This window comes from Euprymna scolopes, chromosome 10, assembly GCF_053919585.1.
Source record: "Euprymna scolopes isolate OS-2025 chromosome 10, ASM5391958v1, whole genome shotgun sequence".
Classification (NCBI taxonomy): domain Eukaryota; kingdom Metazoa; phylum Mollusca; class Cephalopoda; order Sepiida; family Sepiolidae; genus Euprymna; species Euprymna scolopes.
In genome coordinates this window covers 46,958,978-46,973,650 of record NC_136491.1, presented here as the reverse complement: position 1 = coordinate 46,973,650, position 14,673 = coordinate 46,958,978, and the positions used below count along the sequence as shown (strand labels likewise).

At 32.8% G+C, this 14,673-nt stretch overlaps 1 protein-coding gene across 3 annotated transcripts in view; it reads right to left on the bottom strand.

Moving 5' to 3' along the window:
- LOC145285987 (diacylglycerol kinase epsilon-like) overlaps positions 1 to 14,673 on the bottom strand; it is a 222,131-nt gene that overhangs the window by 84,411 nt on the left and 123,047 nt on the right. The gene's annotated exons all lie outside the window — the stretch shown is intronic.

Sequence of the window (14,673 nt, the reverse complement as noted above, 5' to 3'; positions counted from 1 at the left end):
ATATATATATATATATATATATACACACACACACAACTCAAAATTACTCATATTTCATTCCAATTAGGACTCCGACTAAAATGCATAGAATTTATGTTACAGAGTGCTTTTATACATATACATGGTATTAAATTTAGCTAGCTAACCAATCAGATTCATTGTTATTCTTGTCCATGGGTTAATGTTAAAGTGTCTACATAAAAAGGAATTTATAAGTACAACAGTCATAAAACTAGGAGACACTGAGAATGCATTAGTCACACACATGCACATTTACCAGCATGTATTTCAAGGGAATCATTTTAATTATTTATTTATAGTTTAAAAATAAAATGAATTACTTCAAAACAACTTCCAACTTTTCATGTATGCATGTGCTGTTTAAAACAATATAAACCCAACAAAATTAGTTATAGTTCCATAAAAAAAAATTTAATGACTGAACCATTTAGGGCTATGACAAGAGAATATTCTTTTCATTATTTTGACTCTCGAGTATATATCAGTTAATATCTTACATGTTTTTAGATAGAGTGATGTGGTTCTCAATTGATTAACTGTGTCGGATATATACTTGAGAGTCAAAAAAAATGAAAAGAATATTCTCTTGTCATATCCCTAGTAATAATCAGATTTAACTTTCAAAATCTCTTTTTAAATAATTTGGACAAAAAAAAAACCCAGACAGACAGACTAAAATGCAAGTAAAAAGAATACTGGCCAATGCTGGGTAGAGATAGCTGATACATTTTTTTTTTAATACAATGCAACTGAGGGTTGATAAATTCGCAATGAACTGTGGCATAACTTAGGAAAAATTCAGTTGTAAGTTATACTCTTTTGAAGACTGAAGGTTCTTTTGAAGGCTGAAGGTTCAGTCCTCAGCACAGGCGACATTCAAAATTCAATTGTAAATTACTTAGGACTTCTATCAACTCATGGCTGATGGGGCAGGAGCATGGTGCCCCCATGGATCAAATAAAAAGTTCCATTTGAAATTCTATACAAATTTCAGAGTTCAGAGAGATTGCCGAGTTTGACAAAATATAACTGAAGGTTGGAGGCTACATCGGCCGAAATGTCGTGAAATAACACTCAAAATGAGAACAGTAGTTCAATACAATGCAATAGTATTTTCTAGGTTACAATTAACATTTGACTTTTTTTGTGTCCTTAAATAAGATTTTTAAACAAAGAGGTTACTTGCTAGCCAATCAACTTAAAAAGCTCATCATTTTCAAATCATAAACATGATGTAAATATCAATAATGACAACATATCTTACCATTATCAGGATCAACATTTGCTTGTGCATAGTGTGTATTATGGTCACATCTGGGCTGGTGCATCAACCACTAGCCTCTCCCTCTTGGACAAGGTATAAAATCGAATTTCTTATCTAATGAGCGGGAGCTGTGGACATTCCACAGCAGACTCTTCCATATGTAATATATTGATGTTGGTATTCTGTGGATGATCAGTGTAAATGGAAATGCCCTGATGTTATTGTAGCTCTTTTGTTAAAACTGCAAAAGTATTTATCTAAGCTAGCAGGGACGCCCAGCATAGCCTGGTTGCAAAATACACTTAAATATGATATTTTAATGTACATAGATTTTGTATATATTATTATAGAATAAATTTTCTATCAATTCTTATAAAGTTGTGATTTCAAAAATAAAAAATATATCCATATAATTTGGGTGCATCAGCTTGAACTGAAACCGAAATCAAAACTTATGAAGAAAAAAAAAAAGAAAATATACACTTGAGTTCCTTCAGCTATAACTAAAACCAAAACTTATGAAGAATTCTTGGTAAAATTATTTATTAAAAGAAATGGAATGTCATAACAATCAAACGACAGACAGGTGTAAGAGTGACACACAAAATAACACACACACTATCGTATTAATATATAGCTAGGTCCCATCGAATCGAACCAAAGATCATCCTAAAAGGGTTGAACTAGCTTCTTTCTAGAGATGAAATTTCATGGGAATACCAAATTCACAACCGATCTCCAGTCACATGTATATCCCCAGCAGGGGAGATGATGACATTAGAATGTTGCAGTTCTTGCAGGGAAGTGTTGAAATCCTCTTACATAGTAGTCATAAATGTTTATCCATCTGGTACTGACCAGACTCAATGTTGCTTAACTTTGGTTATCTAACGAGAACCCACATGTTAATATGATTATGCCGTATAATAATAAACTCCCACACTGTCTGCCATGCTCCAGCCCCTTTCGCATCATCCCAGTGTTACATCCTTATGCTTGCTTTACACGTTCTTCTATAAAATGTGCTCGGATGAATTTACTGCACTTATACTAAGCAAAAATATAATCCATGCATGCAACTAGCAGCAAAATGCAACCCCTTCAATTTAGATGCCGGAAGATTTTCTACTCTGACAATTTCTTTATTCGGACTGCTTGCCTTTGGAATTCCCTTCCTGCTTCCCATCATATCAACATGCAAAAATCCAAATGTAATGTAAACAAACATTGGTAATGTTTAAAAGGTCAAGGTCAGAGAAAAACATGAGAAAAATTCAGTATAGGCCTTAAAAATGGTGTTATGTTGTTTCCATTGAATATTATTAATTTACATTATTAAGAAATGATGAATCATTTCAAGTTAAAATTTGGCTTGTGTTTTTAGATAACTACATCAGGTCAAATACGGTGGCCATTTTGTTTTGATTTAGCTTATTCACACTTGTTGACACACTTCAAGTGTAATTTTCTCAATTCTACATGCATAATACTAACTGGATTTTAAATGGAAATGATTCCTTATTTAGTGATATTTAACAAAAACAACATAAAAAATATTTTTAAGGCCTATACAGAATTTTTGTACACGTTTTTCTCTGATTGTGACTTAAACATTACCCAAGCATCTTGCTGGCCAACTCCCTATTTAAGTTGTGCTCCTATAAATGTGGTTCCTATTACAACAGCTGCCTGTGCTTCAGTTGCAATGTGATTATCTGGAGTGAACTGAAGTTAAAAAAAAAAAAAATTTGAATATCAAATTACTGGAAAACGTTTGATTTAGTAGTGGTGGGGAGCAAATACGAAAATTACTTCATGGTAAAACTATTCCTTTAAAATTCAATCGAAGCAATTAAAAAAAAACACACACACACACACAATTTTACAACTGGGTTGCAAATAAAAAATCGAAATAGAGTAGATGAATTATTTGGATAATCCGGACTATTATTCTCATCTTGAATGTTATTTTCACAACATTTCGGTCAATGTAACCTCCGATCTTCTTCGGGTATATCTTGTTTAACCCAGGAACCTGCACAGAATTTTGAACAGAAACTTTTATTTAAGCCACAGGAGTAGCATGCTCTTATCCTTTCAGCCATGACTGGGTACAGACTTCTAAGCAATTCGCAATTGAATTTTGAGTGTCGCCCACACTGAAGATTGAACCTTTCAACTTCCAGAAGAGTGTAACTTTGCAAGTAAATTTGAGCAAGTACTTCATCTACTATGCTCGGTTATGGCTGACAGAACAAGAGCATGCTACCCTTGTGGATTAAATAAAAGGTTCTGTTCGACAGAAAGATTCTAGAGTTTGAAAAGGTTATACCTGAAGGTCAGAGATTACATCGATTGGGACGTTGTGAAAATGACACTCAAGACAAGAAGAGTAGTTCAAAGACTCAAAAAAATACAAATAATCAATCCTCATCTCAAAAATTCAGAAACGTAGATTTGACTCTTTTGATGATATCATCTTCCACGCAACAAGGTTCACTTGGCCACCATTTGCAATGAAAAAAACAAAACAAACTTAATATGACATTTGACAAAGTCTATCGTTTCTTTAATGTTTCTCTCTTCCATCAGATGTGAGACTCTCCCCACTCCCAATAAGTTACAGACTTTCAACATAACCCCTTCTTTTTCCGAACCACTGCCAATAACAACAGATCTTCGCCGCTCACACTAATTCGTCTTCTCAAGAAAAATGGCTGACGGCGAGAGAAAAAGGGTTTTATAAAAATGTATTCCTCATTATTTTAGTTATGGAGGAAAAGTTCTTGTTTTTCTTGGATCTCTAAGATGAGACCGGGGGGGGGGGCACAAAATTATTCAAACTCAGAACTACTGAAGTATGACAAAGTTAATGTCTTCCCAAGATCCCTTCATTATTTGTCTCTAGTAGGGGGAAAGAGAGTGAGAGAGAAAGAGAGTAAAGGAAAGAGAGTAGCAGAGAGAGAGAGAGAGAGAGAGAATAAGGCAAGGAAAAAAAAGGAAGAAAAAGAGAAAGAAAGAGTGAATAGGTGAGGAGAAAAGGAAAGAAAAAGAGAGAGAAAGAGAGGGAAAGAGACAAACAGAAATAGAGAGGAGAGAAAACAAAGCACATACAAGAGGTTCTCATTCACATAACAAAGTGTGACTTATGACAAGAGTTTTGTACAGCAATTTATACGTTTAATTACTGTTTGCATACGTATGGGAGGTCTTGCTCATCTGCAGAAGAGCACAGGGGTCAAAAAAAAAAAAAAAAAAGGTGGGGATTTGTGTAGAGTTGAGTCAGCAATTGGATATGCAGAAATAGCAAATAAGAAATCCCGGAATAATTTGGAAGTTCCACAGCAAAAAGATTTGATTTGGTAAAAATGTTTCACTTTTTTTACTGTTTTATCCCTTCTCTCTTTAAAATCTTGTTTTATAAACATAGTCTAAAGGGTTTTTTTTTTTTCTGTGACTATTAAAAGATTTTGTACAACTAGCAACAAAATCTGACATTGCCTGGGAGAAATTATTTATTTGTGATGTAAATTAGCACAATTAGGTTAGAGTGTTTGCTAATGAGCCAGGTGACCAGGTTCAATTCTTGGTCGAGTCATACTAAAAATTTAAATTAAAAAATGGCACTTCATAGCCCCTTGCTAAAAGCTCAGTATATTAAAGGTGTTGATGAAATATAAGTGAAGTAATCCAGGGAAAATTGTGGTACTTTCGCTCACATCTCTAGATAATAGCTAGGGCTGTGACAACAGAATATTCTTTTCATTCTTTTGACTCTCAGGTATATATCCAACACAGACACAATCAACCGAGAACCACATTCGTCTATATAAAAACATAAGATATTAACAGATATATACTCAAGAGTCAAAACAATGAAAAGAATATGCTGTTGTCATAGCCCTAGTAATAGCTAATGAAAAAGGGAGTTTTCGGGTCACCCTCAACCACGGTTGTTCTGTTTATGTTATTTTTTATGTTTTATATACACATAGTTTTAGATTTGTTTTTTCTTTTACACATATTCTATAAATAATCTGTTTATTTGCCTCCCCACGAGACAAGAGTTAGAGGTCGGTTTTTAATGTGGAAGAAATCTAGCCCCTCAAAATGGGGCACTCAGGATTGAGAGAAAAACAAAATGTTTCCTTAGTCTAACTCTAAAACGAGGACAAAAAAGATGAAGTGCTGTATAAAAAAAAAAAAAAACACTTTGCTTCTAGATAAAAGGCCAAGGAAATGTCCCACTTACTTGCCTCCCCACGAGGACAAAGTTAGACACAAAGTCAGTTGGGGAAAATTCAGTTCCACAAAAAATGGGCACTCTGGACTGATAAAAAAAATTAAATTGCCTCAATCCAAAAGGATTTCTCGTTTAATGACTGAGGACAGAGAGGATAAAGTGTAATATTGCAACAGATATTACACTTTGTTTCTGGCCAAAGAAATCATTTTTATAAATAAGCTGTAAATGATAAATTCTATTTAACCAATACATGGGACGTTGAAAAGTGATATTACTATTCCGGGTAAGAAGAGATCTGGGAGTAATGATATCTAAGGAGTGACTCCCCATCTTCCTCCCCCCCCAGCTCCCAAATTGGAGCCTTATTGTCAGATGCAGTTTAACAGTGTTGTGTAATATCACAATACAATAAGGGATATCGGTACTTGTACAGTTTAATAAAGACATTAAAAAATGAAAATATCCAAAAAAGATTATATTGTACGTATCCATTTTGGACTGGAGATCTCTGAAAAAAATTTCACTTAATTTTATCAAGTAGTTTTTTTGTTTACAGCGAAAAAACACATTTATTATGAGAGTGCGTGGAAGTCAGAATCTTGGAATTTTTTAATATGCAACAGGAGATAACTCAATTTAAAGCACCGACCCTTCCTCTCCATCTTTTATACTAGCTTTTCTTCCTAAAAATCAAATATTTTGCTCGGTATCATAACAAATTGTTTTTTCACTATATAAAAAAATAAAATAAAAAACTACTTCATGAAATTAAGTGAAATTTTTTTTCAGCGAACTTCATTCCATAACAGATATATACAATATAACCTTTTTTCCAATATTTTCATTTTTTAATGTCTTCATTAAACTGTACAAGTACTGGGATATCAATATAAGGAACCACGGTTTTACTTCTGGCATGGCAGATATTGGAATATGACAATTCCTCTAATGTTAAAGTGTGTGTGTGTGAGGAGGGGGAGAATCAAAACTTTTTAACCTCCTTCCTCCTTAATCTGCTAATTTTGTCTAAACAAATACGATTCACTAACGCTTTTGCTGTTTTCCATGGCACAACAGTGTTCTGAAATTTATATTTATCATTTACTAATATTAATTCCATAATTATAAAAGCTTATTTCCAACAGTTGATAAGTTTCATAATGGAATTTACATTTTATTCAATTTCTTTGATAAAAAATAAAACAATCATACTTCAAATGCTTTTTTTTTTATGAAAAAAGATGGAAATTTACACAAAGAAAGGATACAGTAGCTCAACACCTGTCCAAATTTACCTTGAACTGTTACTTTGTTAGTGCATTTATTACCTCACTTGGAAGTCTAAGCAGTTGGCAATGTTGGCAGCTGATTTGGCTGCCCCATATCCAACATCAATCTTCAAAGAAAGAAAATGAAAATGAAAAAAAGGGAAAAGATTCAGGGATTCTGATTGAGAAAGTGCCATTTCTTTGGTTCAATAAAAATCAAAGGTGACATAGTTTCTTGTAATGTCCACATTTTCTATAAAATTCTTTTTTTTTTTTTTGTTTTTACTTCTTTAATTTTGTTCACCTCAAACAAGGCACATTGATACTGCTACTGCGATTTGGGCATAGATTTCTAAGGATTATTCTAAATGGGGAGTTGTATGTGTATTTGGTCACATTACATTTAAATTTCTGCATGTTAGTACACTCAGTATTAGGGAGCAGAAAGGGAATTTCAAAGACTGTTTGAGGAAACAGCTGTTAGAGTAGAAAGTTTTTTGCCATCTGGGAAGTAATGGCAACTTCAGTCTCCCCAAGCTCACAAATTGGAGCCTCATCACCAAATGCAGTTTGGCATGATAACAAGGACAGTTTGAGATAAAGAAAGCTTAAATAGTTGATAGGGTTGGGAAAGTCACACCGCAAGATGCATATCAACTATAAGTATTTACAATTCTGTACACACCCACCTCCTTTTCTCTTGGGTGGACATCACCTGCAATGTCTGTTATTCATATGCACTACTGAAACATGCAACCCAACACATGCTTACAGAACCATACAGTGCTCATGCAATGTAGAAAGGGTTATGAGATTGTTTACCTTCACACTCACTATCCAGATTTATTGCATGTTTCCTGGTTGTACTTATGTTAAGTCTCTACTGATTACGATTGTAAGGATTGCCTGTGTCTTTTTGCCACTGTTTATGATCTTGCTGAATAGTTTCTTTCCATGTCTTCTTAGGGCGCCTGGCTTTCTTTTTGCTGCCCAGTTTTAGATCTCTATAACTGCTAATATACCCTTTGCTTCTTTCAACATGTCCGAACCAGTGAAGATGGTTTGCCCTTATTAGGAATTTCTCAAATAAATTGTCTGACTTAATGTTCTGCAGAAAACAGTTGACATCTCTCATCATTTGTATTTGGTTGTGGTAACAGTTGTAGGGATGCTCATCTTTTCTTCTTTCTCTGTGTGGTTGGAATAATAGAAGCAATTAAAAAAGAACAACAAACAACTACATTATTTGCTCTGGAATTTGATTTACTTTTTTAAAGCAATTTACAGCAAGTACATTTGGATGAACAGCATTTTCCCCTTCTAATCTCTGTAGTGATGAATAATAGACACAATTAAACAGAACAAGAAATAACTCCATTATTTAAAGCACATCTAGATCTCATTTATGACTTGGATTTGTAAGAACATTTCACTTATATGAAGCCTGTAATTTTAATTATACTTACTATTCACGTTCATTGTTTATGTTTGTTTGACAAGGGGCTTGAAACTGTCTGACTGTCCTAATGTTAAGTTTCCAATCATCACGCTTATGGAGATTGTCTATTTGCTGCTGTTTACAATTTTACCTGATGGTTTCTTTCCATGTTTTCTTCTTAGCGCCTGGCTTTCTTTTTGCTGCCCAGTTTTAGATCTTTACAACTGTTGATATACCCTTTGCTTCTTTCAACATGTCCGAACCAGTGAAGACGGTTTGCCCTTATTAGGATATCAAGTTTTTTTGTTCATAAATTTCTCAAATAAATTGTCTGATTTAGATGTTCTGCATCTGGTCTAGCTTTACATTATATATCTAATTATTGCCCTCTCATTTATGCAAATGCTAATATTCTTAGATTATAAATACAAATTTCTTACACAATTATTATCCAAAAACAGCTTTAAGTGCTGTGAACTACGACTAATAGCTGTAGACATTATCTCTTAGATGATTGTGAGAAGCAGCTTGACTGAGAATGTTGAGGCTGAAAACAGATGAACAAATGGAAGGTATAATGTCTTTGGTTATGCAAATTGTTATAGTTTTGTATTTTGATGACTTCAGCAGAAATTTAAAGAAATCTTCTCTCAATTCACCAGTTAATTCTACAAGCCCAAATCCTTTTTTTAAGGCATGAAAAAAAAAAGGGGTCCAAATGAAAGGAGTTGTTATTGCAAATGTGCAGGATCCCTCCCCTATCCGCATCCTCCAGACTGTGACACAGAAAAGAAAAAAAAAAGAAGTCGTCCATCTGTTCAACAGTTGTCATAAGTATGACAGTCACATTTCTTATCAGAGAGAAAGGCAGAAAGGGAAAAGAGATGGAGAAAGAAAAGGAAAGGGGGAGAGATAGTGAAAGAGTGAGAAAAGGGGAGGATGAGTGGAGGGAGAGATAGAGAGTAAAAGAGAATGAGAAAGAGAAGGGAGGGGGAGAGAAACACGGGAAGGAATGAAAGAGAAGAGATAAAGATGGGGAAGACCGAGGGAGAAAGTAAGAAAAGAGAAAGGGGAATGGAGGGAGAAATAGATGGTAGAAAGGAAGAGTGATGAGGAGGTATACTATTGTACTTCTATTACTAATTGAGATTTGGTATCTGTTTGGAGTCGAAACTATAGTATCATAGTTCTATAATTGTACTATGGTACTATCTTTCAATGTTCAATTCAAGAGATGTAGTGTAGTATCTGTTTTATTGCTATACTATCCTCCCAAGCATTACCTCCTGTCTTGGCAGCCAATAACTGATGCATGCAATCTTTTCCACGTTTTTTATTAAACATAAATGAAATAAGGTTTAATAATCTACCTTAAATGATAATGAACATATATATATATATATATATATATATATATGAATGTATTGCTGTGGTTTCCAAAATGTTAATTCAATGAAACTCTAGTGTTTATAGAATAATGCTAAATAACAAGTAGAGCTGCATTATTGTACAATTTTCTTTATTTATAAAAACATTATTGGTTACATATGTGCATACGTGTTCCAGCACCATCGGGCCACTAGTCTACAACTGGTTTCAAATACGAATGTACATGTATTTTTTCCCAAATTTATATATATATATATATATAGAGAGAGAGAGAGAGATTTTTTTTTTAATAAATTAAATACTTTGTCAGAATAGCATAGGATTTTTTTCCCACCTCATAGTTTTCTTCCTAAAAAAAAAAAAAAAAAAAAAAAAAAAAAAAAAAAAAAAAAAAAAAAAAAAAACAGAAAATTTTGGAAAAAAGGGACTTGTATATTCACATTTGAAACCAGTTGTAGACTAGTGGCTCAATGATGCTGGATTTCCAAAGAAATCACAGTTGAAACATGTAGTCATATATGTAGTCAATAATGTTTGTATATATAAGGAATATATATATATATATATATAGTAATGTCTATTTTAGATATTTTAAAATATAAAATGTAAAGTTTAACCATTACACATACGTTTCTTCAATAGATGAAACATTAAAATAGAAGGAGTAATAATAAATGTAGTTTGAAGTACATTTGACTATAAATATGAATTATTCATAACATGCTTTTTAAATATGTATCAGTATAATTCCACACAATGTAATCAACTTAAAAAACAATAGCTAGTAATTAGCTCCCTTGAAAACTAATATTTCAAGAGAGAGTAATGTTTGAAAAAGTGTAAAAAGAAAAAAAAAAAATACTGAAAGTGATGTCCATGAATGTATATGTTTTTCTTTTCTTTTTTACACTTTTTCGAGCATTAAGGTTTTCATTTTTTTTGCACTAATTAGCAAGTAAAAAAATTGTTTTGCCTGGTTATTTCTACCTAAGTAAAAAGTCAAATTTTTTAAACTCCAGGAAATAAATGTTTGTATCTTGTATTCTTTGTTCTTGAAAAAAATTAATTTTGTAAATTTTAATTTGCATAATGTGTGGGTGTGTGTGTGCGTGTGTGCACACAGTTTAATTGAAAGATAAAAATTAATTTCTTCCTGCAAAAAGCAATGACAAAAATAACAATCATTGGCAATTTTACAAATTGATTTTTTATTTATTTTTTTATTATTATTTTTACTTTAGACCCTAAAACCGTTTACAGCTTTACAAACACAACCACCATCAGCAGCCAGAGTAATCTAATAAATGGTTTTCTTATCTTCCTTTTCTTGTTTTCATGTTACCAACATGCTAAGCTGCACAAAATGGTAGATATAAACAAAATACCTTTGGAGGTGAGATTGAGCACTTTCACAAAAAAAAAAGCAACAGATGTGGGTCAGGGGATGAATTTGTAAGGATTCTCCAGGAATAAACTACCCTCACTACCACCAAATAATATATGTCCCCCTGAAATTGGGATAGCTGGCAGGAGAGGGGATAGCTAACATGTTTAATTGCTCTTGGCAGCTGTTCAAATATTGTCAATTTTTAAAAAACATTCCAATCAGCCTTCCAAGCAATGGAACAGGGACATTTTTCACAGTATTGTCGAACATGACCAGAAAAGCAAGAGAGACAAAACAAATGCAATAAAGTTGTACAGAGCTCTTCTTCAGGCTTCCTTCTTCAGACAGAGATCATTCTTTTGACACCAACAATGGTGATCGGCTAGTTGTACCAATATTTAGTCAGGAGTGTATTAAAAATGGAATTTTTTTTTATATATAAGGTTAGATAATGTTTCTGAATTTTTAAAATGAGGATTGATTCATATTTGGATTCTTCAGACTATTGTTATCTTTATTTTTATATTTCGGTCAATATAACCCCCGACTTCCATCAAGTGTATCTTGTTGAACTTGGGAATATTTCTATCAAACTTAGAGAATTTTGAACAAACCCCTTTAATTCATGGGGGTAGCATCCTCTTGTTCCATCAGCCATGACTGAGTAGAAATCTTAAGTAATTCGCAATCATTTTGAGGATTTACTTTCAGCCTCAAGAAGAGTGCCAGTTATAACTGAATTTTACCAAGTACCTTATACACTACTAGCCTGGGTGCCCGGTGTTGCCCGGGTGTTTGGAGATGTGTTTTGAGCAAAAAAAAAAAAAGTGGTAGTAGGCAGGCAGGCTCGAACCCGTACTGCGAAGAAGGAAAAGAACGTGAAAAAAAAACATGAAGTCTTTGCTGTTGCATCCATTGCCAAACCAGAAGTGACAAAGGTTTAAATTAAGGCTAGTCAATCGAAAACAAGGGATGACTTTTGAAAATATTGCAAAAAAAAAAAAAAAAAAAAAAAAAAAAACTCCTCCCTGTATAAAAGTACCCAGTTGAGGGTGAAGGAATTAATGTTTTTAGCAAATTTTTCGATATTTGTCGTTCGAAGGGTTGAGCTTCAAAACGATACCAATCTCGTGAAAATCCGTCACCTCTGTCAAAAGTTTTAGGCAGTAGAGTGGTAATACAGAAAGTGCTACAAATGAAAATTCTGAAAGAATTTCATATGAGCCATTCTAGAATCTCCAGAATGAAAGCTCTAATGAGAGGATATACATACTGGCCTAAAATGGACCAGAACATAGAAAAAAATGGTAAAATTATGCAAAGGTTGCAAGCAGAAAGGTTTGTCAATACTTTCAAAAGAACACTGAAAAAGAATAACATCGACACTGAAGAAAAGAGTATTCAAAAATTCATAACAATTTATAGGATAATGTCAAACCAGAATACTAATGCAAATTTGTCACCAGCTAAAATAATGTTTGCCAGAAATATATGTTCTGTGTTTGACTGATTAATTCCAAGAAAAAAAGAGAAAAAAATTATTAAAGATAATGCAAAGTACAGGACGTATAAGGATGGTGATAAAGTTCTCTTTAAAAGCTTTTGGGCAGAAAAGAGTTTTTGGGAAGATGGAATAGTCTCAAAAAGAATCAGGAGAATGGTCTATATCATAAAATGACGCACATTTTCCCATAAAAGACATAAACCAACTGAGACCAAGATATATGGAAACGGTTAAAAACTGAGATCTACCAATGGAAGTGTTGTATGACACTTTCCAAACAAGGAAATACCAATGGAAGTATCAGTAACTCCGAAAACTAGTCACTCTCCAAAATCTAAGAATTCACAAATGCAAACTGTAAGAAGTGAAAGAAAAAAGAAAACGGCTGAACGTTTTGGTTCAAGCTTAAAAAGAACTAAATGTAAAAGCCAAATTATAGGGAAGAATTTAGCTTGGGGGAAGGTGTTATAATGGAATGACCTAGCACCCCTCCATACAATAATATACAGACAATGTAGAAATACTCCTCCAAGAATGAGAGAGTTCCAACACACTGAGAGATACAGACTCTCACCTTGTATACCCTTTGTAAATAAACCTTTGTATTAACCCTAAGTGAATGTCCTGTATTATGATTATCTAAAGAAAGATATATCATAATCAAAATCTAATTGTTTCATTGATTATTAAAAGAAAAATCCAGCTTGATCTATGAATCATATTAAGATTCAATGTTTTAGTTGTTGAAATGAGTATTATATGAACAAAGTTGCACTTTGATATCATTTTTTAAATATTTTTTCAGAGGAAATAGGATGGTTGGGCTGGTTTAATCTAATAATTATTGCTTCCATTTATGATTTTCATTTACTAGAAAATGACATTAAATTTGTGAAGATTTTTCGCTTGTTTGAAACCTACATTCTTAGTTATAAATTGTGAAACAATAACACAAAAGACAGCAAATTTTCTAATTTACAACAAAATTTAAATGGACATTTGATCTGCCAAAATGAAATTGGAACCATTGTTTATTCTTTGCGAAGATCTTAACATAAATAGCTTTTAGATATAATGATAAAATTTTAGCTTGGAATATCTAATTATAGATATACTTGTTTGATCTCTAATAGGCTATGAATCTTATTGAGAAGATTTAATGTTTTAACTGTTGAAATGAACAAACAGTCAGAGTAATTTTAGCACATTTTTTTCAAGGAGTAATTTCAGTTGCTTTGATTTAATAATTATTCCTCCATTTAGATTAACTTTCAGTTACCACAAAATTATATTACATTTGTAAGAATTTTTCTCTTATTTGAAATTTGATATATTAATTATATAGTGTGAAAATTTACCACACAAAACGGTAAACTTTTTAATTTCCAATGTACAGTTATAATTCAGTGGTTCATAACTTTGGTACCATTGTTTAGGTTCTGCAAAGATCAAATATAAAATATTTGTTTGAGATGCACATATATATCAGACTTCCACTTCTAGATAAAAGACAGCCAATGAGTGAAACTTACAAGTAAATTTTACCAAGTACTTTATCCACTACACTTTGGTAAAATTCAGTGGAAGTTACTTCTGGGGGTTGAAGATTCAATTCATTCCTCAGTGTAGGCAGCACTCAAAATACAATTGCAAATTACTTAGGATTTCTACCCAGTTATGCCTGACAAAACAAGATCGTGCTACTCCCATGGATTAAATAAAGGACTCTATTCAAACTTATGAGCAGATTCCTGAGTGACAGAAAGATTCCCAGTGTTTGACAAGATACACCTAAGGTCAAAGGTTATATTGACCAGAATGTTGTGAAAATAACTCAAAATGAGAACAGTAGTCAGAATAATCCAAATAATCTGAAATTCTATCATACTAATCATTTTGTTACTTTTTATTAGGTCAGAAAAATATATTACACCTTGACCATCATCATTATTGTCCATGTATTATTATATATCCAAACTATACCAAAACTAGATTGGAGGTGGCCTATTAGGAACTATTTAGCATGTCATATATAGTGTAAGTCGAGGTTGAAAGAGAGGATGCCACATTATTTTAGTTTTTACACATGATGTCATGGCAACACATGTTCAAATTGAGTCTTGTATCTTCATCATCCTTATCCGTAATATATCACA